General features: G+C 34.8%; 1 non-coding gene across 1 annotated transcript; it reads right to left on the bottom strand.

The window, feature by feature from the left end:
- Window positions 1-12,418: 12,418 nt before the first annotated feature.
- TRNAT-CGU (transfer RNA threonine (anticodon CGU)) lies at window positions 12,419-12,490 on the bottom strand. The gene has a single exon. It is a non-coding gene; the product is annotated as a tRNA-Thr (tRNA).
- Between the last annotated feature and the right edge of the window lie 3,427 nt (window positions 12,491-15,917).

Below are 15,917 nucleotides of genomic sequence, written 5' to 3'. Positions count from 1 at the left end.
TTTTTGCAGTGCTTTCTCTGATGGTATTATTCCCGTACACGGCACAAATGTTTCGAGCTGTCTCCTCTGCCTTTGCTCCTATATTAAACACAAACAGAAGAATAATATGTCGAAAGTGTTTGTTTTTTTCCACTTGACACTCCATCCTTTTTAGCCCATGAATTGTACAAACTTTCTTGAAATTCACAAAATTCAAGATGTATTTACAAGCATAACACTTCAAATGACAACGATAAATAATCTCCTAACAACACAGTGTTGTGATGATGAAAAAAAGCCATGAATTTATACATCAATCTAATATTATTATTATTATTATTATTATTATTATTATTATTACTTAATCCATTTATTTATCCAGAACAACTAATTTTAGTTAAATTTAAATAATAATTGTGATGAAGACCAGCCTTCAACTTACTACAAATAAATCTTACGCCTATGAATTTATATCAATGGGCGCAGAGTTCAGAGTAATTTGAAACTTTAACATGTTATGTCAGTAGTTATGATCATTCACGAGAAGTGAAGTTTTTGGAAAAAAAAAAAATAGATTTAGAAACGCTCATACAGTGCCTGGGACTCGAACCAAGCATGCATGCATTCCTCAGGACAGGAAAACGTTGTTGCTGAAAACATATTCTTCAGCTGCAGATGGTGTCTACATGAACAGGAAGAAATAATAGGAGGTGAGTTAATTTATCCTTGAACTTATAGTTTATGGAGTATAGTTTACAAGTTAACTTTAAGATAACGCATCATCACACACTTGCTTATCATATTACCTCTCTGATGTTATTTGCATTATGTTGGCTAGCATATTTCTAGTTAGGCTACTTTCTATCAACTAGTCACTTTTATTAATTTTTTTACTCCCCTATCATTCATGGGTCCATAATTTTTACTACTTAGATTTATTCAACTACTGATATTAAAAGCACTCATATATTCATACATTTTTTTCATATTGGAACAAAGTTAAAATTAACATTTTTATCATTATCTCATTAATATTTTTAAAAAAAGAAAATGAGTTATAACTGCTATAAAGTTGATCGCACGACTTGGGGGGGGGGGGGCTAATAAAACTATGTAAGTTACCGGTGCTCTGGAGATGTCAGTATGACGTAAGTCCTCCCCTTTCCCCTAGTACAGTACTGAGTATTGAATGCAAGACATTCAGAATAATCGGCTTTATATTACGCACAGCTTTACAATGAAGTCACATGAGTTGTTAACGCATTAAATGGTGAAGATTCAGCTGTTACTAAAACGGCAAAATCCCTGACTTCAGAAAATATGTATGAAAATCTGCATTTCATAACTGGAAATGTCTGGTCTACAAATGTTCTAAGGTATCAAAATAATTGAGAATGTATCAGAAACAATAAATTATGAAGGCACCGCAAGGACCATATCAGTGGCTAAGAAGTGATACTGCATGTCTACGAAAATGGTTATTTAGTTTACCTATTCTAGTATATAGAATAACTACTGTACATTATTATTATGTTCACAAAATTGGGCAGTTAATTAATATTTTACCCTCGAATAGAAGATCTTGCAAAGCAGAAAAATACATTTCTTGTCAAGTTTGAGAAAAATTAATTTTTGAAATAGTAGTTTGATTAAACTGCAAATTTACTGATAAGAGATATTACTTCTTAGCCATCATACTGATAAGGTAGAAGACAAATTCCACAGTGTTATACAAAAAAATAGTCGCTACGCAGTGTTCTGCAACTTTGTGAAGGAAGGGAACAAATTCGCAAATGACAATGTGTGACTTTTCACTTACACTCCATTCACCTCATTTGATGTCGAAAGAAGCTTCTTTCAGTTTAAAAATTGTCTAAATTTACATTAAGTTAAAATAAATTAAATTGAATTAACATTAAACATAATACATTAAATTAGACTGAAAAGTGTATAGTAAAGTAAGTAAGACGAAATTAAAATAAATTAAAATATGTAATTGTGTTAAGTTAAAATAAATTAAGTGACATTAAATTATATTAAAATAAAATGAATTAAATTATAATAAATTAAGTTAAATTAAAATGTAATAAAATAAGCTGAATTAAATGAAATAAAAATAAATAAAATTCAATTGTATGTAATAAATTTAAAAAATTGAAATATGATAAATTAAATAAAAAAATCATCAAAATAAAATTAATTCCATTATATACGAATATATTGAATGAAATTAATTTAAAACAAATTGAATTTAAATTTTTTTCAGGTATATGATAATAAATTAAATTAAATAAAAAAAAACTCATATGAGAATGGAACACGCTAATCTGTGGCTTTACATCTTGGAAGGTATATGTGGATTAAATGAAAAATTATAAAATTAATTAAAGTAATCTAAACTGAATTACATAATATTAAGTGAATTAAATAAAATCGAATTAATTGAATTTAAATTAAATTAATATTTAAAATAAAATCCAAAGAAAAGTTGGTAGCTTTTTTTTTTTTTTTTTTTCGCTGTGACAAAAGTTTCTGAGATGAATAAGAGACAGAAATTGATTAGTAATATATTCTTCTACATTATCTATGACTTTCTGCCAACTCCGCATCTGAAGAAATCTGTTGGTTTGGAGTTTCAGAACTCGTCAGGTCAAGTTTTAGCATCTTCGTTATCATCTGAGGGTACAAGATCGGGAGAATATAGGGAATGTGAAATCACCTCAAAACCAAGCCCTTGGATTTGTCATGTTAGCGGAGTGTGGGCGTGCATTAGGCTATCGTGTTGCAGCAGCACTTCTTGCAATCTTGATGAGGAGGCGGAGAGTGAGGAAAATGTAGCTATATGCATCCAATATTAGCTTCAAGAGAAGAAAAAGGATTATATTATACTTTATTCGAGGAACTGTGCTGATGATAAATTGCTTTCGCAGGTCAAAAAACATCATTTTTCGAATTTTTGGGCTACATAAAATGAGACATAGGTTAAGTGTATTGTCACCGAAGATTAGAAGATGTATTGCATTAGAGATGTTTTTCTTTTTGCTAGTCTTTCTCACCACTTTTAATGTTTTCATTCGACATTATCACACCAATAAACCGGCATTACCAACTTTGTGGTTACGTAAAGAGAGTGGTAGCGATGCGCGCGCAGTTGTGGTGCCTATTTATTAAATAATGCTCCAGCTATATAGTGACGCCACCAATTAATGTTGTCCTACCCTACCTGTTGTTGGGACGGTTTACCAGCAAGCCGCCTATTTTCGGTGGCGCCACTAGTTAAGTACCCTACGTAGTCTAATAGCTCTCACTGGCGTCAATGCCCCACGGCATGGAGTGCTGAACCACCGGTGGATCAGCTTGGTTGCACCCAAGAGGACTTAAGTTGCACCTAACTCGTTGGATTGCGCCACCAGAGGCCTCGTCAAATACTGTAGAGGCTTAATTCTCCACTTTAGCGAACGAATTTAAATGTACAGGCCAGGAAACCAGTTTCTTTACATTTACAGGTCAGTGATATAATTATTAGTAATACGTGATATACGATAACATTAAAATACTTAACATTTCACATGTGAAAATAAATGGTACAGCAATTATTTTGGTCACTGTTACCCAGAATGCATTGAGTACCTATATCACTCAACCAACACGGAGGATACTACAGAATTGTTATTAGCACCACGTTGATGGTATTAGACCAATAATATAAGGTAAATATAATAAATATAATGTCTGAATTGCGAATAGTTATAAACATGTGTTAAGTATCTGTCATTAGCAAGAAAGTTACTGTTGTGCCGATATCACTCATCATTTCATTCGTGCTGATTCGGCTTCCATATTGGTTCATAATTACTGAGTTTATATACCTTAGTATGGAGCACATATGACTAGTGACGTATTAAATTTACAGAATAAATAATGTTAAGGTAATTCCTTAAAGTTACTCAACGCTGAACTGCACGCATTGTATTCTTCACCTGACATAATTAGGAACATTAAATCCAGACGTTTGAGATGGGCAGGGCATGTAGAACGTATGGGCGAATCCAGAAATGCATATAGAGTGGTAGTTGGGAGACCGGAGGGACTAGGACCTTTGGGGAGGCCGAGACGTAGATGGGAGGATAACATTAAAATGAATCTGAGGGAGGTGGGATGTGATGGTAGGACTGGATTAATCTTGCGCAGGATAGGAACCGATGGCGGGCTTATGTGAGGGCGGCAATGAACCTCCGGGTTCCTTAAAAGCCGTAGGTACAGACCGATTATTTAGTCCTGACAGCTCAGCGACGCGAAAGAGGGGAAGTAATCGGAGGAGTGGGGAGAGTTCCGGAGTAGAGATAAGGGCGAGCAGTCTGTAAAGGCAAGCGAGTGAATAAACCAAACACCCCTTGGCGTAACTAAATGGACTCGCCTGTCCCACGCGAATATCTCCGGCGACTGTCAGGACTAAATAATCGTACTGTAAGTAAGGTAATTCCTTCGCGCCAATTTACATTTACAAAAATAACATACCTAACCAAAGGCTGCGTCCAAACAGCATATTTAACATTAACTATGAAACGTATCTCTGTAGATAGTTGCCGAGATTTAAAGGGGGAGTTAATGTTTGATTGAAGGTTCAATATGTTCGCGCCACTGTAAATTAATTTTTCAGAATTTCAACACTGCCACAACACACTTTAACTTCTTAATATTGCACTACATGTGGGATTTTCACTGTTTTAACACCTTAATCATTGCATAAAACGCACTTCAGGAGCAAAATGTAAAAATAATCAGGGGTTCGAATGAGTCGCCATTTTTGGCATGCTTCCCGCTTCACCTACGAAGTGACTCCCGACTCGGTGTAGCAGGGATGACAACATTGTAAACAAAATAGATTACATATGTAGTATTATGTGCGAGGTTAGGTTAGGTTAGGTTAGATGTGTATAATTATGCGAGAGGTTAGATTAGGTGTGTAGTATTATATGAGGGGTTAGGTTCATATTACATCCTCCAAACGCCATTCTCCATAGCTGGTGATACTGAAGATCCCATCAGCCTCTTCCTCATATTACGTCACATTAAGGAAATATGGCGGTCTTCATTCACGCACGACGGATTTCGTATATAAGTAAAGTCCGGTATTTAATTGGAGCGAGTGGGCATACAACTTTCCTACTGATCACATTCTATTTCCCCTACGCCATATTATAAATCCTACCGATCTTCAAAGTAAGCCTATTTTAATTTTATGGATATTTTCGAGTGGCGCATACATATTGAACCTTTACCCATATTTGAAAAGCACTGTTCGGTAACTGCATTCATCAGGATGTGTTATTGGGAGTACGTGTTGATGTGTTCATGAGTTTCAAAATTGAATATAAGAAAAAAAGCATTAATTCGGTAATTGCTACAGGAAAGGAAAAGTAGTGATGAATTTTAGCACGAGAGACTTAGCTACCGATTTAGAAAGTCTTAAATCTTTGGAAGGTTAACGTAACAAAATGTTGCATGTTTGTTTTGTGTAATTGGAGAAAGAATATAAAAATATACATATACAGGGACATCATTTTATTTTTACTAACATTTTTAATATTAACCTGGCTATACCTACAGAGAACCGGAAACACAGTTTGCTATCCCCTTCCACGACTGTAGTTCGATGGTACTGGCGTAAAACACAAACAAATCACCCTAATAGGCATAGGAGGGAAGAAAAGTAGTTCATCCATTTACGTAAACTAGGAAATATCGCGATTTTGAGTTCGATAATTTTCATTAGGTTTTTGTTTAATCAAAATACACTACTGTATTAAGAATAAGTGTTTTTACTTACGAACTGAGTTATCCATGCGAACGTATTCATTATGCAGTGTATATTATATTGTCTACAGCACATTAGCGTACACTATAGAGAAAGAAGTTAAATTGAAAAATAATCATAATATGAACAAAAACTTCATTAACATAGCTCGGTCTGGACGTCGTCTAACTTAACCTGACCTTGGAATGAAATGGAATAGAATTTTTGGAAGAGGGGCACTGTGGCACAGCACTGCGATATTTTCCGATCTGTTGCGCTAACCTTTCAAGCTAGGCTCATTCCCAAACCCACACCGGCTGACTACACCAAGGATCGTTGCATACCAGGTTTCGAGCACAGTAATTCTTTACTACAGCGTTACGTTAAGTTACAAATGTATTTACACCCTTGGGTTGTAGTCGAGTCATACGCATCGCATACGAAAAAAAAATTGAGTGCCGACGCAAATTTCATACCGAAAACAAGGGTCGAAAATTGCTGTGAAAGTAATGGCCGACGGAGAGGTGCAGGCGGGATCGCTCTAGCGAGGTGGAAGGGGAAGGCGGCAGGGAGGGAAGCACATGTATACCTTATTTTATTTCAAGGAGTGCAGTTCGGTGTTCAAATAAACCACCGAACTGCACTCCTTGAAATAAAATAAGGTACGGTATACAGTATCTCATTTCCGTGCGTTTCCTTATACTGGTGACAGACTACAGTCGCTAATCGCGATAATGCTAATCGCGATTAGCTCCGATCGCGACTACCGAAAATGTGGTGTCACGCTTGGTCCTGTCTGGTCAACACAGTCTAGTATATGCAGTCACGAAGCTTGAGTTTTGAGGGTGCTAGGAACAATTGACTGTGCCGGTACTATTTCGCATTGTCTGTAATGAGGCGATATTAACGATCCTAGTGGTTAGCAACTATCTATGGATGCATATTTACTACGTATTGAGCTTCGTGACTGTGGTCAACAGCTGAATTACCATAGAGGAAACAATTTTCTCTGTGTACATAGGTATATGTTTGTTTCCCTCCTGGACAACACCTGAAGTTCATACTTTCTTTTGATGTTTGTTCATTGTTTTAGTCCTTTTTTTTTTTCTTGCAGCTTGATATGGGAATTTATTTGTTAAAATTGTTATCTGCTTTACAATGTAAACTGATACAATTTATATCATTACTATTTATATTATTTTGAAAAGAGATTTTATAGCCTATAAAATTTATATCATAATGCCAAAAATTTATATTATTTTGCAATGAAACATATTTTTAAAATCAACCCTAAACTCAACGATAGCGTCGTAATGGAGACTGAAACTCAAAATCTGAAAAAGAAACCAGTTCCAGTTTGTAATCCATTATTTATTGAAATGAAACCTCTTTCAGCAGCCTTCTACTGCTCTCTCTCTCTCTCTCTCTCTCTCTATATATATATATATATATATATATATATATATATATATATATATATATGAAATATGAATAATTCGTCTGTCATTTGTTAATATATTTCTTTTTACTTTTCTCACATATGACTTAAATTTCTCCACTATGTCTAATAGTAGCCAAATTCATTTTCGTTTCTATTTCACATAATACAATGGAAGGGGTAACAAAATTCCATAGCAGAAGCTATCACGACTTCCTAAATAATATTAATCAAGGTGATTCGAAACCAAAGATTACTAAAACGTTACTTTCGTCCACTGGGCCGTGCCTCGGCGCGATTATCTATGGGTAGTTTTGGGAACAGGATTTAGCTCCTGATCGCGATCAGGACGGTGACACCAGCGAATAGGGATTATAAAGAATGGACACTTCGCGTCGGTACCTTTGATGTAGCCGGACTGATTTCAATGACCTTCAAGCCAGCTAAAGCGTGAGATTCTGCTTTCTCCCTAGAGTTGGCGCTGACATCACACCAGCTAGCAGTCGACACAGCGGAAATATAATACATATAATTAATACATCTAGGTACATTATGTACTCAAATAAAATAAATTGGATCCATAAAATAATAAATCCTCATTAACTGTAATGTCTAGACTCTAGAGTTCCTTTATAATGAGAGTTGAGACGTTGACCCCAACAACAATTAAAATATGTAATGATTTGATAGCGCTGAAAATGGAAAAACAAAACTCTTACGAGAAGTAAAACCATATACCTATATTATATTGTATACAAATATTAAACGAATTCGATACTTAATTTTATAATGTATTATATTATTTTATAATATAATTTATGATATCTGAAATATAAAATATTATTATTACAACTAGTTTGTCACTGAGAAATAAGGAAAAGCTGTTAACTCGAAGTTATTTGAAGCAAAGCGTTACTGGATTATGCAATAAGGTAGGCGATGTTTGGATCCTGTGTCTCAACTCTATTCTCAATTATTATTTTAGTGTATGCTCGATTACACTAACCTCTAGCGCTTGAAAGTGGAACTATACGCTGGCCCACAGAGAAACAAAACACAGGAAAATTCGCTCAGTGTCCATTCTTTATAATCCCTATTCGCTGGTGACACACTACAAACCCGATCGCGATTAGGTCGATAATCGCGATTAGTGACTGTAGTCTGTCACCAGTATTACTGATTCACAGAGAAAAGGCGAGTTTTCGTAAGATCGAATCAGTGACAGGTTAGGTTAGTTTAGGCTATTGGTATGCCTTGGAAGAAAGGGTACATTCTTAGACAATCGTGAGTAGTTATATGCAAAACATAGCTCTCGTTACCTAAACACCGTATCTATGGACGAAACGAACATAGGCTACGTGCTTCTTCCTCAATCTTTAACTCAAACTGATGTAATTTTCTTTGGTATTGCACCATCCACTTCAAAATTCTGCCAACCCATGTATTATTTATGAAATGATCCTCTTAATTATTGTATTTAAGAGTGAGATTTGTACAATTTTATGTGAGTTTAAAAATACATATTTCTTAACCATGACAGATATAATTATTTGTTAATTATTTTGGTGACAATGGTACAAATTCTCATGTGTTTCTTAGAAATGTCACCTTTAAGAATTTTGTTATAATAACAACTTTCTAATGTTAAAATGAAAACTAAACGGTAAATTACCTTAGTTGAGTAGCTTCGATATCCGGAAACCAGAAGAAGCACTAATTCTGAAGATGACGGATACGAAGTCGAAACTAGTCAACTAACGTAATTTACCACTTAGTTTTCATTTTAACACTAGAAAATTGACATAATTTAAGGGCAAGTTGAAGACTGAAGTGACCAAAATTGACAGGTTACCATTCACTTTTTTTTTTTAATCTTGGAAAGTATTCAAAGTCATCTGCGTAGCTCAGTCGGCTAAGTCGCTACTGTTTTCTTCAAATGTCACGAATTTTTCCTTTTCTTCCTTCCTTAATGCTAATTAATAATCAACAACCTGTAACCGACATTTAGTTTTTGAGTGTTTTTTACGACGCTTTATCAACATCTATGGTTATCTAACGTCTGAGTGATATGACGGTAATAATGTCAGTGAAGAGTCCAGAGTCCAGGCTCAAAGTTACCCTGTATTTGCTCATAATGGGTTGAGGGGAAAACCCCGGAAAAACCTCATGCCCACGTGCTTCAACGTCGGTTAGTGTAACCACCAGTTAAAATTGTCACCTAACCTCTGGTTAAGCATTTTACTGTGGTTCGACCTCGGTTAGGACTTAAATAGAAGGTTAATCTCTAAACGGCCGTATTCGAGCGGTTAAAGGAGAAAACCAGTGATTAGTAGAATAAGTAAAACAAAATGGCGGCCAGATCCACAGGTGATTATTTCGGAGACGATTATTATTGTACCGCACCGGTACTTGAATTATTTGGATCGAGATGATGGAGAGCGTGAAGTTTCTTTAGTGGAAAGGAAGAATTCTTACGAGGAATTAGGTGACAGAAAATTTCAGGAGAGATTTCGTGTATCTACAATTTCATTTCTGCTGCAATAAATGGATCACTTGAAATAACACAAAAACATTCATATTTCTCCTATGGATCGGCTGCTTATATTACGATTCTATGTAGCTGTTATTTTCTGTATTTTAAGAGGGAACACTCGAATATCTCTTTCTCTATGTCACTGGCTGAAGAAAGAGAGGTTATGGATAGATCTTAGGATAATGCACAGTTCCCTGGTGTAATGGGGTCCTGTATCGTACACACATTCCTACTAATCTTCTGCATCCTTTTCCTTTATGGATATTCCATCTTCTTAATACAATATATTTAAATCTAGTAATTAAGTCTATCGATACTTCAACCTCACATTGGGATGTAGATAAATCATTTTTGCATTCAAATTTCCATTTTGTACGATTTTAACCTAACCACTGAAAAACAAAGAAATGCAACGCGCAAATAATTATAATAGCGCCCAAAGGCAAACAAATGCAACGCGAAAATGTATGACACGTTCATTTCGATGTAGAACGGACTAAGCGCAGTCGTTTTTAAGCGTTGACTATTATCTTTGCAGAGGTATGGATGCTTTCCTTTAGTCATTTTGTAGAAACAGTGTACCATCATAGACTTTACGCTGGTTAAATGAAGTGTCAGCTAACCATGTTTAAGTAATCGGTGATTATGAATGGTGCACTTTAACCACGGTTACTGTTTAACTGTAGTTTCGTAAGCTATGATTAGTGCGTTTTTAACCGAGGTTGATGCACTTCGCCATCAACCAGATAAATTGCCCCAACCAGGATTTCAACCCATACCAGCAGATTCGCTGGCTAATCTGACGCTTAGTTGGTTGAGAGGGTGATTAAATATAATATTCAGAAATTACTCTCTCTCTTTCTTTTGTCTTTGTACTGACTCAGAACACGGTAAAGCACTTAGCGCTATTGACTTTCCGTGGAGTATGATCAGCAGTAGAGTAAGCTTCAAGTTCGCCGGTAACTATTCAGCATTTAATTAGGTATAATGTAGTTAAAAGCGTAATTTCTTAGCTTTCGCTAGCGGTTCATACGCGTATCCATTACTGAGAAAGTTGGTGGCGATTATATTCGTTCATGACTCTTCTATATTTTCATAAGACTACTATATAGTGTAGAGCTTTCATTAATCAGAAAGCCTTTCACATTAAAATAGCTGTACGAAACCAGGATATCCGCACACTAATATTTAAAACACTGTATAAGAATAATTTATGCATGTAGATTTTACAGAGTGATTCTTAAATAATGCAGAACACTCATATATTGTAGATTGGCGCAAATGAAATACAAAACATCGAATACGTTAGTTTCTAAGATACGAGCCATTATGTAGATCAGGGATGAGACGGTATTAGCTCCCAATCATGGTAGAATAGCTCGACCTTGATCACGAGCGCATAGCGCATCCACTACATAGCGTCATAATGTAGACATCAGGGATGCACATGCAGCGAATAAAGGCAGCAATTATTACAATAACTTGTGTTACTAAATTTTTGGATATGTAATAGGGTTAATTACTCAGTTATTTAATATACATGTAGGCCTACATATATAAACAAATCGCAAAGGGAAAGGTTTTTTTAGGAACAAAAAGAGAAATAGGAAAAGTTAATTGTATGTAAATCATTTTATTGTTAAATGCAATATTTATTATGTAAATACTTCACTTCATTGGTTAGGAGAAACTAATAGGGTCTACCTGCTCGACGTGTGTGATCTCTAAGTACTTTTGAGTATTTGTTGAAAAAATAATAATGGCAATATTGATTGAAATAGAGTATATTGATTGTGAAAATGTAGTCCTTACCCTCCAGTCGTGATTATGTAATGAGTTTTATTAGAGTGATTTGTGAGATGCACGTAACAAGAAAAATCAAATTGATTAAATTAAGATATTGAGAGCCATCGTAATTTTTGGGGTCAATCATTTAAGGGGACATTTATGACTTTTAAAACTTCCACAATGTTCGACCAAAATTTGTGAAATTTAAACTATATCAACAGATCTATAATAATATCATCTTTACAAAATTTGGTGCAATTAGGTCTAATAGTTTTGAAATTATATTTTTAAGTATATTTTATATTGACGTTACTAAAAAAGCTCCTTGCATCAAAGTTTTCAAAATGTTTAGTTCATATTTGCTCAAAATCCTGAAAATAGTTATTGGAATAAAGTGAATTAGCTTTTTGAGCTTATTAATAGTATAAGTTAAAGTGCAATCAAAGATAAAATATTATTTCTAAATTAAAGAAACACGTAGTCTAATAAAAGTAAATATCCAGAAACAAGCAACAAATAAAACATCAACAATACATTTAAAATAAAGAAATAAAAGGAATCTAGATAGAATCTACTGACCTAAATGTAAATTAATTTACCTTCGATGTCAATTCCGAAATCAATTTATTTCTCTCTTCTCCTGAATAATGCCTATATATTTCTTACAACTCCACTCTACACTTTAGGCCAGGAAGGCGCACTAGAATAGTGTGATGTAAACCGGCATTATCATCAAAATGATTAAGAAACACTCTTATAGATGATATTTTACCGTATATGAATTTGAGTTTATTTTACTTCATATGTATCGAACGAAAACGCGTATTAAATTTGTACTAATTCGAACTCTCTTCTACCATATTAATAATTTAAAAATTTACCATGCCTCTTGTGAGGTTTGAACTCACGACCCCTGGTTTACGAGACCAGTGCTCTGCCACTGAGCTAAAGAGGCGTGTGTCACTTAGGTCTCATTGATGGGAAGACATCGGAGAGAAAATAACTAAACCCATCACAAAAATTGCTCGTAATTGTTATGCCATGTCAGCATTTTTCCGCATCTCCGCATCTCTATTTCATATGGGTGGAATTCCATAAGAGGCTTTTGTGATAGCTTTTAAGCACCGTATTGAAATTAGTATGAGTGTGCTTTATCGCAACATCCATAACTTTAAAATCATTGAGTGGAAAAGGAATGTGTTACTTCTGCCAAATAGAACTGGTAAATTAACAATGAATCAGCAACGATAATTTATTTAAAACGAAAAGAAGAAAAGCAAAGAGTAAGTAAGCTTCCGGTGCTACAATATTCAGTTCCCTTTGTTGCTTGATTGCTTAAATTTGCGAATGTAGACGAGGCAGACTATACTGAATTCCAAATAAGAAAAATACTGAGGTAAACAAAAGGGTGGAGTTTTATCATTCAAGGACCGTATTTTTATGTAATTACATATTATATTCCTTTCAACCTAACCGTATATAAATAACAAATCTTTGCGAATCTTGTAATGACCATTAATATATAAAAATTTGATACTACATATTTTTACATATTTACTCCACATTACATATAATGGCTTGGTATTACATAAATCTACATATTTAGGGGTTTTATTCATTTTTACTTCTTTGAAAGGGGAAAAAACCTCTGTTGGGGAAGTTTACAATTTGAAATACACAGATTTAAAAAGCCTTTTTACCTAACCAAGAAAGGCCATATTTCGGGATTAAACATAACGTCCTTAGTTCCAGGAAGTAATAGAGGCACTCACCCCATACCGCGCACTGTAAATATGAGTGAGCAAAAGGCAATCTTTCTCATACAACTACCTTATATTGTAAAAATCACTCAAAAAGTAGCGTTGCCTTCATGCGGTGAAGTGGGACGAGGACGACATGATTTGTCTCGAAATATAATTGTTCTGCACACGTCTTAACAAGCCGTTCCCATGCAATTTGCAACCTTACCCACCCTCTTCCTAATTCTTCCAGTGAAAACCCGTGTCAAATCTGACATGAGACTTTCAGGTTATTGCTTGACCTCTTTATTTTAAATTTAGTAGACCTATACGGAAATGGCATTTTTCGAACAATCAGAAAGTATGGTACTCGGCTGGAATAATCCCACCCTTCTGAATGAGACAGGAATGACACTTTTCAAACAACAGTTTGTAAATGCCTATAGTTTGAGGTTTTAGTAGGTACTGTAGGCCTACTTGTTTCTTACAAGGAGCAGCTAAAATGCATGTGTCCCACATCTCCTCTTATTTTCTCCTATTCCAGTAAAGCGAAACAGTGCTTGCGGTAGTGTTGTGTTATTCATTTCAATCATTTCTCTAGTTTTAGTACTTACAGTACCTATAAAGTGCAAGTGAGTTTATCTACTGCTTTTAACTAAATAAAATTGCCGCTGTATCTTCAACCCTAGCGACAAAAATAAAATCATGGATTGCAATGGACGAAGCTTTCACTACAGATGGAAAAATAGTAATGTGTCAAGTGAGCGGTAAAAAAATCGGGTGCTCTATGAAATCATAACTAGAGAGTCTTACCTATCCTATACCTGCCAGATATTGATATTAAATATTTTCATCATTTTACATATTTTGGTACATATTCAGCTTACTTTTCTTACATAAATATATACATATTTCACACATTGATATTACATAAAAATCCGGTTCCTAGTTATCACCTCTCATACCACGGCACCAAATACCTACGTGTTCTCCAATTGGCTAGTGATGACGTACGCGCTAGAAATTAGTTCTAAATTCCTCAGCGAGATGTTGATCGCTACTGCTAATTTAGACAGAAGTGAAATATGTTAAAATGATGAACCGAGATTCGTTAATACGTACTCCAGACTGGAGATATGAATTATCACAAATCTATTTTCAAAAAATTAATATTACTGTCACTTATAGGAGGGTTTCTTTAGGCCGTACTGTTGCATTCTATATAACCTGCGCAACAACCTAACATTCATTCATAATATTCTGCCTAAGGACAGGTCTTTCACTGGAAACCCAGCATTCTCCAATCTTTCCTATTTTCTGTCTTCCTCTTTGTCTCCGCATATGATCCATATAGCCTTAACGTCGTCTATCATCTGACACCTTCTTCAGCCCCGAACTCTTCTCCCGTTCACCATTCCTTTCATTGTATCCTTTAGTAGACAGTTTCTTCTCAGCAAGTGATCCAACCAATTCCTTTTTCTCTTCCTGATCAGTTTAAGCATCAGTCAATTCTTCACCCACTCTTTTCAACAGAGCTTCATTTCTTATTCTCTCTGTCCACTTCACACGTTCCATTCTTCTCCATATCCACATTTCAAATGCTTCTATTCGCTTCTCTTCACTTCGTCGTAATGTCTATGTTTCTGTCCCATAAGTTACAGTGCCGCACCCCACACAAAGCACTTCACTAGTCTCTTCCTTTGTTATTTTTTCCAGAGGTCCGCAGAAGATGCTCTTTTTTTCTATTAAAAGCTTCCTTATACATTGCTATCCTCCTTTGAACTTCCTGGTATCAACTCATGTTATTGCTTATAGTACACCCGAAGTATCTCTACTGCCTCATTTAGAATTCGCACGTTTACCTTCTTATTTTTCTTCCTATGACCATGGTCTTCGTCTTAGTTGCATTTATCAACAGTAATTTCACTAGAGGTTTTGATTTATCTAGAGAAAATAAAAATTCGAGTGGAATTTAATTAACTATTACACGATTAGAAGAAAGTATATAAAGATTAGAAGTAACAAAGTACTCCAATGCAATAAAATATTAATTGACTTACGAAAATACAACTGTCTTCAAATGTATTATTGTATCATCTCAACATTACGCTAGATGGCAGTAGCTGTTTTCTTGTTATCAGTTGTGCCAACTATGGAATCTTCATTGAACTCTGTGGACGGTTACTAGTCAAGAAGGCTTTGTTGATTCAGTTTCATTTTTATTAAAACATTTGCATTCCACTTCAATCATCCGGATCCCGGTAATCAACGTCACTTGACAGATGATTTTCAATAAATCTTAGTATTAAACAATCTCTGATACGTGATATCCATAATACCATATAGCAGAAGCTATAACAAACATAACCTAAATAATATAAACAAGTGTTAGAAAAGTTTTAATTAGGGATGATGAAATAAACAAGAAACGTTTTAATTAACGATGATGAAATAGAAAATAAACATGAATAATTTTAAAAGGAACAATTATTGAAAGTACAAATTTCAAATTTGAATTTTTTAGTGGTTGGTGGTTCAGTTGATGTTATATTGGACGTGTGCGTAAAAGAAGTGAACTCGTTGATGTACATGGTATATCCCTCAACTTATTCAGGATTTCCGAATGGTGCTCTTCATTTATTT

This window comes from Periplaneta americana, chromosome 12 (genome assembly GCF_040183065.1).
Source record: "Periplaneta americana isolate PAMFEO1 chromosome 12, P.americana_PAMFEO1_priV1, whole genome shotgun sequence".
Classification (NCBI taxonomy): Eukaryota; Metazoa; Arthropoda; class Insecta; order Blattodea; family Blattidae; genus Periplaneta; species Periplaneta americana.
The sequence above is the reverse complement of the archived record's forward strand: the minus strand, read 5'-3'. Positions and strand labels throughout refer to the sequence as shown.